This window comes from Antennarius striatus, chromosome 4 (genome assembly GCF_040054535.1).
Source record: "Antennarius striatus isolate MH-2024 chromosome 4, ASM4005453v1, whole genome shotgun sequence".
Classification (NCBI taxonomy): Eukaryota; Metazoa; Chordata; class Actinopteri; order Lophiiformes; family Antennariidae; genus Antennarius; species Antennarius striatus.
This window is the reverse complement of record NC_090779.1, coordinates 17331690-17345079: the sequence shown is the minus strand read 5'-3', so window position 1 is coordinate 17345079 and position 13390 is coordinate 17331690. Positions and strand designations below refer to the sequence as shown.

Sequence of the window (13390 nt, the reverse complement as noted above, 5' to 3'; positions counted from 1 at the left end):
CCAAAGCAGCGTGAAGACACCTGAGCTGAGCATGGACACAAGGTTCCACAGCCTGGGGGGAGCAGCTTAACTGTCAGGTTAGGCTGAAGACGCATTCCCGAGGTTGGGACCACTGTGGCACCGCTGGGCTTATAGCTGAGGTGTCATGACCAAAGGTGTGATGAGTCTATACTAATATACTACTATACCTACCACACTGTACTGAAAAAAATTAGTTGCTTGACGAATAACTTGTCTGAGTAACTTCTAAACTAAGATATATTCGAAGTGACTTGAAGTACATTTATTTTAAATGTGAAAAAACACTTTCTTCTCAAATCCTGGAATTGAAAAAAAGGTTTCTTCAAAACCTGACAGCATGATTGGATGAAAAAAAGACTTGATGATGCCATGACCTGAATTATTTTCCTTTCTTCTAAATGTTTTGTGATGTTTTATAGACCAAATATTTGATTGTTGAATTAAGGAAAACAAATTTAATAGACTCAAGTCTGATGGGGATGTCACCAGAGGTTTTTAATTAAAGTAATTAACCATTTAAAATCAGCAGGCAAAGCGTGACTTTGGTTTGTGCCAAAAGCAGTGATAATCCAACCCAAAGCAAAAACGTCAATCTGGCTGTGTCTAGAGGTCACAAATTAATAGGGATTCAACATAGGGGCACAATGGATGTAAGTGACAAATGTCAAAGCAATTCGCATCATCAAGTATTTTTTGTGGCGGTAGAACAAGCTGAGAAATCAAACTTCCGTGCAAATGGAGTAAGAGCTCTCCACTGACATCCTATTTTAATTGGTTTAATGTTTGAGTTCAAGTTCAAGACAGTGAATACCCAGCCACTGCGTTCTAGAGATGAAAAAGCAACAAAAGTAACACTAATGTGTACACCTTAAAAAGAGTGCATTTCAGCTAAAATCAGAGAGGTTCAAAAATACCCTTAATTTAGAGCAGAAACCTACACAGGAAACATCAACGAGTCCTTCACAATTTGTACTGTATCCATTGAACAGCAAAGGAAAACATCAACCTTTGCTGGTGTTTTTTCCCTCCTTTTACTGACCACTCCTCACTCTACCCCCCCTCCCCCTCACATTGCCACAAAAAACAGCACCTCACAGGATGTGTGGTTTTGTGGGCTTTTGATAGGGCTAAGCCAGAAAAACTGGTGGTGGGACTGAAGAGAAACAACCCAACTATTCAAGACTGAGCCTCTAATTCCTGAGGCAAAGACATGCTACAGGGCCAGTGGGGAGGAACCAGAGACTAGAGGCAAAAAAGGTACAAGAACAGTTATTATTTGAAAAGTGTTGGGGGAAACATTTTTTAATGGACAGTCAAGTAAAGTCTCAGGTGTGTAGAAGCTGCAGACTTTATTCATTGTTCTGGAAAAGAAAACATTAGAAAGTGACTCTAGGGGACTTTCTTCAAAAGTTATTTTACAAAACTTACCAACAAAACCTAGATCTATTCATTTAAATTGCTGTTGGTGCACAAACAAATATAAAGATAATACAAACACAATAAAGCATACACATTGGTGTGCAAAACACACAAAGATACGAGCAAATTCAATTTAGTCTATGCATTTTTCAAAACAAAACACAAATATAGATTGCATGAAAATTTTCAAGATTTATTATCGGCTCCAGTATCTTATTCAAATTGTCAAGGGGACAGGTTTAAATAGACAAAGCTACTTTCAAGGTCAAAGGAAGAAGAATAAGGCCTTATTTGCAAAGCAGCAGTTGGCAGACACATCACACCTGTAAATTTGCACACATCACACACAGCCATCAAACAAAGAAAAATAACGTCAAACCTAATTGTGTGCACACACAAGAAGGATTGATTGATACTAAGGGAATGCCTTTAAATGAAACTTCAAGAAGCACACAGTACCATTGTGTGGCTGCCCTGTGAGTGTTAATAGAATGGATGAATATTTGTTTGGTGATGCACACTGTCAGCATGCCGTTTGACAGTCTTCCTCTCTGTCTGTATTCCATTCAATTCAACCTCTTGACTGAAGAATTTACAGGTAATGTGGGAAATACTATAGCAGTGGAGATTCAATAGTGCAGTTTATTCCATCAATCTGTTTTAAATAAAATGAAATGCATAATGAATGAGAAGAAATAAATCTGGAAATATCGTTTAATGGCATCAACCAACTCTAGGAAAACAGTTCATGAAATTAAGGCATGGACAGCAGCCAAATTTAAGGAAACTGTTTGCCTTGCAAAGGTTGGAGCATAAAGGCTATTATAAAAAGATGGCATAAAGACAAAACAGTTATCAACTGGCTCTGGTAGCTATAACTAGCAACAACGACAAGGGGGATAAACCCTCAAGCACTTGCAACTAAGGCATTTATCTTAAAGTTTTCTGTATTGTGGATTTGCTGAAAACTTTGCACACAAAACTTCCCCCAACTCCTTGGTTCAACTTTGCACATGGTGCTCAGAGTTGTGACAGCTGAAATAACCCACTCATGGAGTCAACTTGAGCCTCGTATAAACATATTCATTTGGGGAATGCAGAGTCTGATCTCTGGCAGGAAGGGTCGGGTTGAGTGATACAAGAGCTGTCCTTCAACTGTAAAGAAAATACATGGTCTTCATTAAACTGACGTGGGTAAAGATAGCTGAGTTACAGTTCATCTCATTCCTGTGATTAGAATGAAGCAAACTATTCCAGAACAATATCAATGCACATTTAACATCAACAGATGTATCAAACTAAACTGAATTACAAGTTAATAAAGTCTCAGGGTCAGCACCTTTCTGTCTACAGTGCTGGATAAGACACTGGACACCAAGCCCCATTTGCTAGGTGTTGTAAAATACCTGGGCAAAGACACAAACACTTGCCTAATATACAGGGGCATTAAAAACATTGGATCCTTGTAAAGTTACTGAAGTCAAGGTAATGTTATCATCTCTATGAACATCAGTGGGACTTGAGGATGAGAGGAGAGGAAGGCTGAATATTATCTGGATGCTTGCCGGCTCACGAGGAAATTGAGAATGCTGGAGTTTATTAGCCCCACAGGGTTATGTACAGATCAACACCTTGGTAATGCTAATCCAAGCACTACCTTGTGCACAGATATATTAGCAGTGCTTATGAGTAGGTTATACTGTATTGGCAATACTTTATGCAGCAATCCATGTCCATACATCAGCATAGATGTAGCACAGATCAACACAGATTGATTTCAGGACATCTCAAGAAATATAAAGGGCAGCTGCTTCGTCCCATACATTGCCGATCACAAACTGACAGACAGATCTACATTCTGATCCTATACTCATAAAGAAAATCAAAATGAGTTATATCTGGTTGGTCAAACTAGCTATAAAAGAGACAGGTTGGGAATTTAATTAAGGTATTGCATGGATGAGTGAACAGATTTTATGCAATAATTATCAGAGTTGGACCTGACATCAAATTAAAGCAAAGGAAATTCATAAAAATATATATTTAGGCGGATGGAATGAGCATGGAGGGTTTAACCTTCAGCCACAGAAAAACAACACTGAGATCTTCTCATCTCGCCAAAGATCAAAGCAAAGGCATAACCTAAAATCATAGAGGCATAATTATACAAACAGGATAGACTTCTTCCTGTGGCTGCAACCAAAAAGGCCCATATGCATTTTAATGGCTGTTTAAGGACTGAACAAGTCACCAGAGACCAAGAAAGAGGGAGCATTTTAAGTTAATTCATCAGCATTTCATTGCCATGCGAGTTTAACCCAAGACTGGAACCACATCGTTTTTCAGCTGCATATAACCAAGGTGACAGCTCAAAGCAAAATCAGAGAGCGAGGGAACTCAACAATCTAAAGGAGGATTCCGTTTCTTAAATATTTGCTCAACATTCCTCATCTGAAATCTTAAAATAAACCTGAGAGATCACCTGACAAAGGACTCTTAGGGAGAGTGGTAAGTAGAAACAAACAATTATAGGATGATGTCGAACTGAGGACAAATACGTGTGCCAACATCTCAGTGTCACAATTTCCCTGTGTTGTAAGAAGGGCAGGTCTTTTTTAGCCATAATGGTGGCATGTGTCTGTAAATGGCAACATTGCTGTTCTTTGACTCTTAACTCTTGTGCTACAATGAGAAGATTTTAATGGGATAGCACTTTTTAATCATTTGTGCTATCACTGGGTCTAAGCTTTGTTGTTCAAAACCAAATACATTTCATAAGCCCAATTTCTATATTATTCTTACTGTCAATCAGCTAATATTAGCATGTAAACTTTAAATGTGATTTTTATACCTGCTAAATAAATGCAGGCTCTGCTGCTCATGCAGCTTTTTTTCTGGGATGCAAGAAAAAGGCTTTGTCATGGTTTCAAAAACCACCCTGCTCTGCATTTTCTATCCCTGACAAATGATAAAAGTCTGACATCTTAAAAATTTAATTCTAATATTAAGAGATTTTTTACATGCACACCAAATCTAAAAACCTACAGGGATTTTTGTTTTAGTTTAGCAGTTCTCTTCAATATCTTTGTAAGCATAATCCATGCAGTTTGATCACAATCAGGTCCTTGCTCTGTGCCGGAAAAAGACATAGCTGACTGTGGTTTAATCACATCACAATTTCTCCCCTCTCTCAGGTTTCAGACTGAGTACCCTCACGCTGTCCTGCACTCCAGCCTGAACCCCAATCAGCCGCCTGGTAACAGCAGAATCACTGCAAGCAGAGGTTGATTTCTTGTAAAACATGAGGAATGAACACACACACACACACACACGCATGAATGCGCACACTCCAAATGAGAACATGAGCGAATGAAAAGGCTTTAGAAGGACCTCATTTCTCAATAATTATAGTGGAAGCCAATATTGAGGAAGTGACAGGGAGTTACATTCTGTTATCTGCTTTTTGGATTACACAGGAGACCTGAGAATGTGACCAACCTCAGGGCAGCTGCTCTGAACGCAAGAGTGAGGAACAAAGAGCAAGAAAGAACAGACAGATCAGCTTTCACTGCTCTTTGTTTCTACTCACAGTAGAGAGCAAGTCTCAAGCTTTCTATTTTCTGTCTCCCACAGAGTGGGATGATAGAGGCCATCCTTTCGTGTGTGTGACCACAGTCCGGTCACACAAGTACCGCACACCAGCCAGGTTGCCATGCATCACACTTCCATGACACGGCATTAACCAGGACAAATTACAGCACTGTGGGAGAGCGCTTCTTCCACAATGCCTGATTAAGAAGTAAGATACTGTATATGTATGTGGCCACAGTGTCTATGCAGGATAACATGATTGGGCAAGTGTATCTCAAATGTTCATAATTTTATTCAATCAGCATTGATGATCACAGATATCTTTATTAAAGATACAAGAGAAGATAAAAATGAAATGAGAAAGTGGGCAAGCCTGTTCTATTTCCACACCAGTGTGATCTAAAAAACAACTTTCCTTTGCCATTAACATCAGTATTATTAAATCAGAATAAAATGGGCTGTTTGTAGTTTGAGTGGACATCAGACAACAGCATGTTCTACTTCATCCTAACATTGAAAAAAAAAGTCACAGAAAAAGGTAGCAGCTATCTACATTAGTACAGGGCAGCACAGGATTTCCTCTTGTAGACATAAGTATAAAACAATTAGTAGATGGAAATGTACAAAAATCAGTGAAGGAAATCCCAACACATCAATCTTTCACCATCAATACCAGGACATGGGGCAAACTTGACTCTCGATGATGTAAACAAAAGTTACTTGTCTTAAGAGAAAGTGAGTGTATGTTAGAGCAGCATAAAAGACAAGGAAAAGATGAAAGTTGCAGAGTAGGAAATAAGAAACAACTGAGTGTGCTCATTATTTCAATTTATTTTTAGCCCAAATATCAGAATTGTTCCACAATACATATAAAGAAACCCTAAGTGAGCAGAAAAAAAGAACATGCGTTGCTCTAATTTAAATAATAATTAATGAGAACTTCCAGAAATACTTTTGCCAGTTATAATTGTAGTTACTTTGAGTTGAGTTGCACAGATGGACATCAATTTGCAATTGGAAATCTGAAATTGACTTCTTTGTCTAATCATCCTCAATCCCCAACATCTGCAAGACAGTCACAGCTATCTACCCAAATCATGCTAGCAAAGCTGTGATGCAGGAATTCGAGTCATGGAGCAGAAATCAGTAGTTTGGCAACTAGAGGATCAAGTTCTCCTGGACAGAGAGCCGCCAGCAGAGGGTCAGAGAGAGGACGCGGAATATCACATAAGCGAGATGACGACAGTCAAGTTTCATTCATAATTAGGTCATTTGTGGTGCATGTTATAGAGATCGCGAGGCAGTGGAAATCAGTGTGGAAATGAGGCTATAGTCTAATGTGAGTACAAAATATTAGAATTGCTAGAAGAAGTGCTAGAATATTAGGAGTGCTAGAAATAGTCAGTGACTCAGTAAGATTCATTTCCCTAAAGCAACTGAAAACCATAAGCAAGAAGACTATAGAAAAATCTATCAGCTATTTCATCTATTGTATAATAGCCACATGACATGAGGCCTCATGACAACAAATGGTGCCATTTATGTGTAATCTGATGAACAATTTCAGAGTTGCTAGGAGTTTATGGAATGTAAAGCCTTTAAAAATGCTTCAAAAGATAAGCAAACTACTGTATATTTGGAGAAAGCCATTGTATATTTATCTACTTGTTAAACATTGGCTGTTAGCCGTGAAGAGTCTTGACAACTGAAAAAAAGATCCGAAGATGCAGCCAAAAGGAGTGTGACTACAACACGTGGAAAGACGCCAGGATAAGTAGGAGAACATTTCCAACATATATTAATCCATAAATGACTCATCTTATTTCAAAAACCTCACATTTCCATTACTGCAATTGCAACTACAGTATGGCTCCAGTTTTCATCTGGGGAGATTGTAGAGGAGAGTTGGTTCATAACACGTAAGACCTGCCCTGCAGCTGCTCAGACACCAGCCTAGGCTAGACAGTCGGCTCAAGCCTCCTCCTGTTGCAACCCACAATGAACCTTAATCGAGAAGCCAATAAGGTAAGAGCAGAGACCACAGGAAACTAAGTCCTCTGCACTACTAAAAACAGACTGTCTATTACAAGAGACAGGGTGACCACAGAAAACACAAGAGACACTTTAGAGCCATGCCTTGTATTTTAAAATTAAAGATTGGTGGGTTTCTTGTTTTAAGCTATAATTAGAAAATCTTACAAATGCTAAGGGGATTGACATTCATAACCAATAGCACAGATGGTCGTTCATTTACTAATAGTAACTAATATAATTGAGCTTTGTTGGGATCACCTGATCAGTGTTTTCATACCTGTTATAATAATAAGAGATCTATCTTACATGGTTTTGACACTCCTCTATGACTCCATGAGTAGTTCATATGACCTAATGGCCTCTTAGTTGACATGAAATTAAAGGCCGTTGCAACGAATGACAGCTTCATTATGTAACCAAGAGCTGTTGCATATAGACTGGGGGGAACATATTTAACATAATCAGGCTTCAATGACTTAGGCTTGGATTTAAAACTGTATGCAGGTCAGTTTGAGATCCCAGAGGCTTCGTGAGGCTAGGGAACCTGAGCCAAGCAGCAGAACAGTTTGAGAACAGATTGTCATGGTCAGTTGAGTTTTGACAGAGAAAAGAGAAAGCCAAAGTGGCAGATGTCACATTGTTTAAGGGAATGCAGGAAGTAAGAACCAACAGAGACTTCAGTAAGAGTAGGCTGGCACTCATCTTGAAAAGCCTTCATCAACGCTTAACACCTAAACGGCTTAATTTGGAAGATGAATCAGCTGAACGTACGTGCACAGACACACACACACAGACAGACACACACACACACATACACACACAGAGATTAGAACAAGTCAACCAAAGCAGACCTCGCGGCCTCTGCCTTCACTTATTCCTGTACTGACCTCAAACTCTTCCTTCCCATCCCCCAATCTCCTTTCCTCTAATCCAGTCCTGCTGGGTGGCAGACAGCAGTATGGCCTTATGATCAAACAGTGTCTGTCTACCTTCCTGTCTTTCCATCTGCTGTGCTCCAACAGTGGTTCAAAGGAATTAAAATTGTCTAGAAAGTTGCCAAAATTTCTCCAAATCCTCCTGTTCTTTCACTTTTACACCTAAGATTTAATTCTTCTTTCTCTCATGACCTTGCGCCTTGTCCTCTTTGTTTTCTAATGCAGCACAGCTATAGAATAAATCACAATCCCTTTCACGGGTAAAGTCATCCCACACCAAAATGTCTTCACAACACCCAAGCAGCAGAATATGCTTCGTGTTGTGTATTTAACATGATTTGAATTGCTCGCTTTTAATATTTTATCTGCTTTAGGGATGCTGGAGCATGAATAGGGGTTGCTTAGAATTTCAAGGGGGGTGTCAGGGGTGAGGGGTGGCTACCCTAATGTCCTGGTGGTCTTTGTGACAGTATTGAAAAGCACAGCAGGGAAAGTCATGCATTACTTGCTCAGCAGAGTTTATTAAAACTGCAAAAAGGATGAGCAGCCACAGATGGTGCAGTCAATAACTGTTGACTTCATCAGCCTATGCAATTGCAAGCTCATGCACAAAACACACGCCAATACCCCACCCCATGCCACACCACTGAGTGGACACACATATATAAAAAACAAAAAACAAAAAAGGGGGTGGGGGTAAAAACAGATAGTAAGTGGGTGGCTAGATGTGTGATGCTGCGGAAAAGTGCTCCAGGGGGCGATTCCATTAGTCTTTCAACCTCTGATCTCCATCAACACCTTTGAGAAGCTGTTAAGATGGAGCATCACAGATCCAAAAATATTCACTGGGGATTACTAGCATTAATTTATCCACTGTAACAAGTGTGCAATCGTTTGTTTATGTGCTGAAAATGGTGACGTTAGATCATACAAAGAACATAACACTGCTTGGACGTCAAGTCAACTTATTTTTATAGCACATTTAAATTACAACACAGTGTTGCTCAGTACAATACATAAAAGATGACAACAAAAACTGAAAAGCAAATTAAAACAAATAAAAACTGATATGCTGTAAAAAAAAAAAAACCTAAGAAGACATGCCCTTTCCACAAGGCTCCAGCACAGTGTTAATAGAATATAATCAAACCGTCACAAAAACTCTGGCTACAGCGACAGCTGGTCTCAGAGCTGCTCATACTGCCATACATGTATTGTAGTATTATATATTAACTAATCGATAATAGATTGAGGGCAAAGGTTACAAAAGGGCAATATTGGGCTGACATAAGGACAAAAGGGCTTTAATTGTTGTTATAGTTTCCTTATTCACTGAAAAAAAGGTCACATTTTCTGATTCAATTTCTTGAAAAGTGCTTTCAAGGGCTTTTTTAGTTAAAATTTTGAAAAGACTATTAGATTAAATACAAAATATATAGTGCATCTACATTAAAATGTCTGAATATGTCAAGGACGTCATCTACACATTTTATTGAGAAGCATATTTGCATTATCCAGAATGGTTAAAATGCATAGTTAATAGCACTCCAAAGCTTTCTAGTGTTTTAGAATAAAGCATTATTTTTCAGCATAATGAGCCTGGTGGGCTTTTCTAAAGTTGTACTCATCTCCACTTCACATTGAGCACTTTTCTGTAGGTCATTTTCCATTACAGGGCAGTGAGCTATTGAGATAGGCCGACCCTATGAAAAACTACCATTGCACTCATCAATGTGACACACACCTCTCACAATTTTCCCATCAGCTGTTTAAAACAGGAACATTTGCAAACCTTAATATACTGGCTACAACAATAATATAAAAAACCAAACAAACACCAAGAGGTCTGCACAGTAGCGCAGTGGGCAGCGCTGTTGCCACACAGCAAGGCGGTTCTGGGCTCGTGTATGCATGCTCTCCCCGCGTTTGCGTGGGTTCTCTCCGGGTTCCTCCCATCTCCAAAAACATGCGCTTCAGGTTAATTGGCCGGTCCCAAATTGACCGTAGGTATAAGTGTGTGCGTGCGTGTCTGTGGGGCTCCTCGGCGCACTGGCGTCGCGCCCAGAGTTTCCTCTGCCTCACACCCTAAGCCAGATGGGATAGGCTACAGCTCCATCTCTCTGCATGCGAACATAGGGAACATGCAGAAGGGTAAGGGTCAAAGGGAGCGGTCCTTATGATGCTCTGGGAGAGGACCTCTGACAAAAGCTCAATGGTTCCTGCCACTGGCCACAAGCAGTAAGCCTAGTCTAACATCAGACCAACACCATGGCTTACTGAAAACATTGTGTTGATACTGAGTGTCTATTCCAGTGTGCACAACAATAATGGGGATAGCAAAGTTATATTATAACAGTATAATATTCCATTTCTAACAATATTTCAAACACGGTTCAGGGTAAAAACTATTAAACAGATATTTTTTGTACGTACTCATGGAAAACAGAACTTTCCTTTTTGTATCAAGCAGCAAATACAGTTTAGCGTGACATGTTTAAGTGCATTTGCTTTGCCTGACATTGTCTGTTCTACAACATGACTAGTGCATATGGTCACATTGTAAAGCTGATTTTGAAATTACACACTGTGGTCCTACACACAACCATTCCTTAGCCTGCTTGAAATCACTAAAACAGCCGATGTACATTATAAAGCACAAACGTACTCCATTGTCTAAATCTAATCTTGTTAATGGTTCTATTTTCCAGAACAAGCAGAGTCTTGATGTAGATGACGATTTTAGCAGTTAACAAAAATTAAATCCCCATGCTACACAGCTTTTTCAATAAAAGGCTAATTTCCTTAGATGGGAAAAATGGTTCCATTTACATTTCATGTGTGGGTTAGGACAAACAAGGCCTGTTGGAGGATACTTCAGAAGTGAATGACAGGGGAATGACAAATCATGTTTGAGAACGGTAGTATCAGCCTTCATAGAAATGCTTTCAGACAGAAAGTCACCATGGAAGATTAGATTAAATATCCCACATTATTAAATAATAATGACACTTTGCACACATGAAAAACAGTGAAAATAGTTAATCTAAAAATAACATTAGAAGGGAATTGCGGTAAATATACATGACTAATAGAGAACTAGATAACACATTCACATCTCATTTCTCATAATCTATTTCAGGGTCAATGTAGTTACAAAAGATGTGGCAAAACTGTCCATGTTAAACTACAGACTAAACAAAGACTGAAACCTTTTTCAAAGTGTGACACAGAGATGATATAGACCAAAGCTCAAACACCAGAACCAAATGTTTTTGAAATTCCTTGTTGTTTTGTTCATCAAAACATAAAAATCTGCCCCTGGCCACCACAGCTACACTACAGATGTGATCCCACTCATTATCACTGCAAACTCTAAACTTGTAAAACCTTTCACAGCTGCAAACAGAGAGCCAACGCTGACTCAGAATAGTTAAGGTTTACTGAATGCGTTTTCATCTCTACCAACCACTCATATCAATGCGTGGCAACTATTATTCCAAAGCAAACAGAAGGATATGCTTTCTAAGAGTCAGCTGACCTACTGAAGACTCTTATTGTTACAATATCAACAAGACAGTCATCCCGCGACACCCCTGAATTCAACATTTTACCCTGACCTACACATTGTTGTGCCTCTGGCTTTCTGAAAATGTTGCTTTTTGTTTTGTGATTGTATCTCATCAGGTTTCAGAGATGTGTACCTAAAACGGTATACAGTGTGCTGTCTTTCCTCACAGTTAATGCGTTCCAGGAACCACCCGCGATTAACTAATTCCGTGACAGATTGACAAACTATTCATCTTATTATTTATGGTAATTTAAACGTTTGTGAATCCTCCTCATACTGATATTAAACCACCTATTATCTGTATTACCTTTTCCCACACTCTGATAGACTGTTTGAAAGCATTTTTGTGTCTCACGGAAGTCCGAGACTCACAGAACGTAGTGCACTTCCAGATGCCGTCAGCCACTAGAATACGCGTACGGTGTCACAAGATTGCCTTCCAAAATACCGCAATGAGTACAAAAGTTAAAATTTGAGCTTGACCTAGTTTTCTCAAGGTTATCATCTAATTTTCGCCCCTTTGCCGCCAGAGTAATGTGCTTTTTCTTTCATCTTTCTATCTGCAACGGTTGTGAATATATTTGGTGGACGGACAAGACTAACGGACGAACACACATACACTGACAATCACAATACATCATCGCTTCACAGGATGTAACAAGAGCAAACACCTGGGATTTGTCGATTTGACACAGTAAGACATAAAAAAAGACCTTTAAGAATCTACTCCCTCCTCTCTGAACAAAGACAGAATTGAATAATAACACCAAAGTCACAATTGAAAATACTTCCAAGGTATTTGCAGTGCAAAGAGGAAAAAGTACAATGATTCATGCAGGCTTATACTCATATGATTCCAATGACACCATATGTCAGTGCAATACAGTAATTGAATCTTCATCCAAACACTTTAATGTTAATAACATCTCTGCATGCATTCTTTTTTACCCAGCTGGATTCTGCATGACAAATTGAAGAAGCTTTGTCATCTCTTGCTCAGCATCCCCTTTGACCACTTTTCATCATTTATAAGAGACCGAAAGCCCTTAGTCATACTCACAGAGAGAGAATAAAGGGTGCTGAGCATTCCTTGAAAATGAGGACTTACGCCCAACCTCATAAAACCTTGTCAATTCCTCAAACAGCATTGGGTCTTTCAGTTCTTTGCCCCCTTTAAAGCCCACTGACCCCCAGTTACTCTGGATTTAAAGTTGGATACTGGGACATGAATCCTGTAGGTGGTATTTCAGCATGCTAGCAACACTTAGCTGGCTGGGATCCCAATCTCCTTGGTTACCTTGGACCAACAACTTCGTCTTTCCTGTTCTGTCTACGTTTGTTAAATAAATCAGGTTAAATCCTTGAAGTGTTTACCACACACTACTGAATCAATTCACTTATCCAGGGGGAAAAAAATGCAGGAAACCTGGGGAGACATAGTAAAGCAAATAAAGGACCTAAATGCAGCTGTTCTAATGTGTCCATGAGCAACAGTGAATGGAAAATACCGGTGTGATGCCTGGACTTTAGCTTTTCTTGTTTTGTGAGTCTGAATGATTAAAAAAATTAAAAAATCATGTCATGTATGTGAATAGAATGTTATTGATATATAATAACTCACTGAACGTGTCTCAGCATCGTTTTACCGGTGAGACGTTCACAGCCGGTGGGGAATCTGATGAGCACTAACTAACAAAAGATTAACACCTCCAGAACTCAATTACAATCGTTTTCATTTTGCACCATAGACTGGACATTTTCATTTCACGTTCATGCAAATGTATCCTGGCATAAAGAGAAGAAGAAAAAAACACATCAACTT

At 39.2% G+C, this 13390-nt stretch overlaps 1 protein-coding gene across 5 annotated transcripts in view; it reads right to left on the bottom strand.

The window, feature by feature from the left end:
* Positions 1-13390, bottom strand: part of srgap1a (SLIT-ROBO Rho GTPase activating protein 1a) — a 72140-nt gene that overhangs the window by 58011 nt on the left and 739 nt on the right. The gene's annotated exons all lie outside the window — the stretch shown is intronic.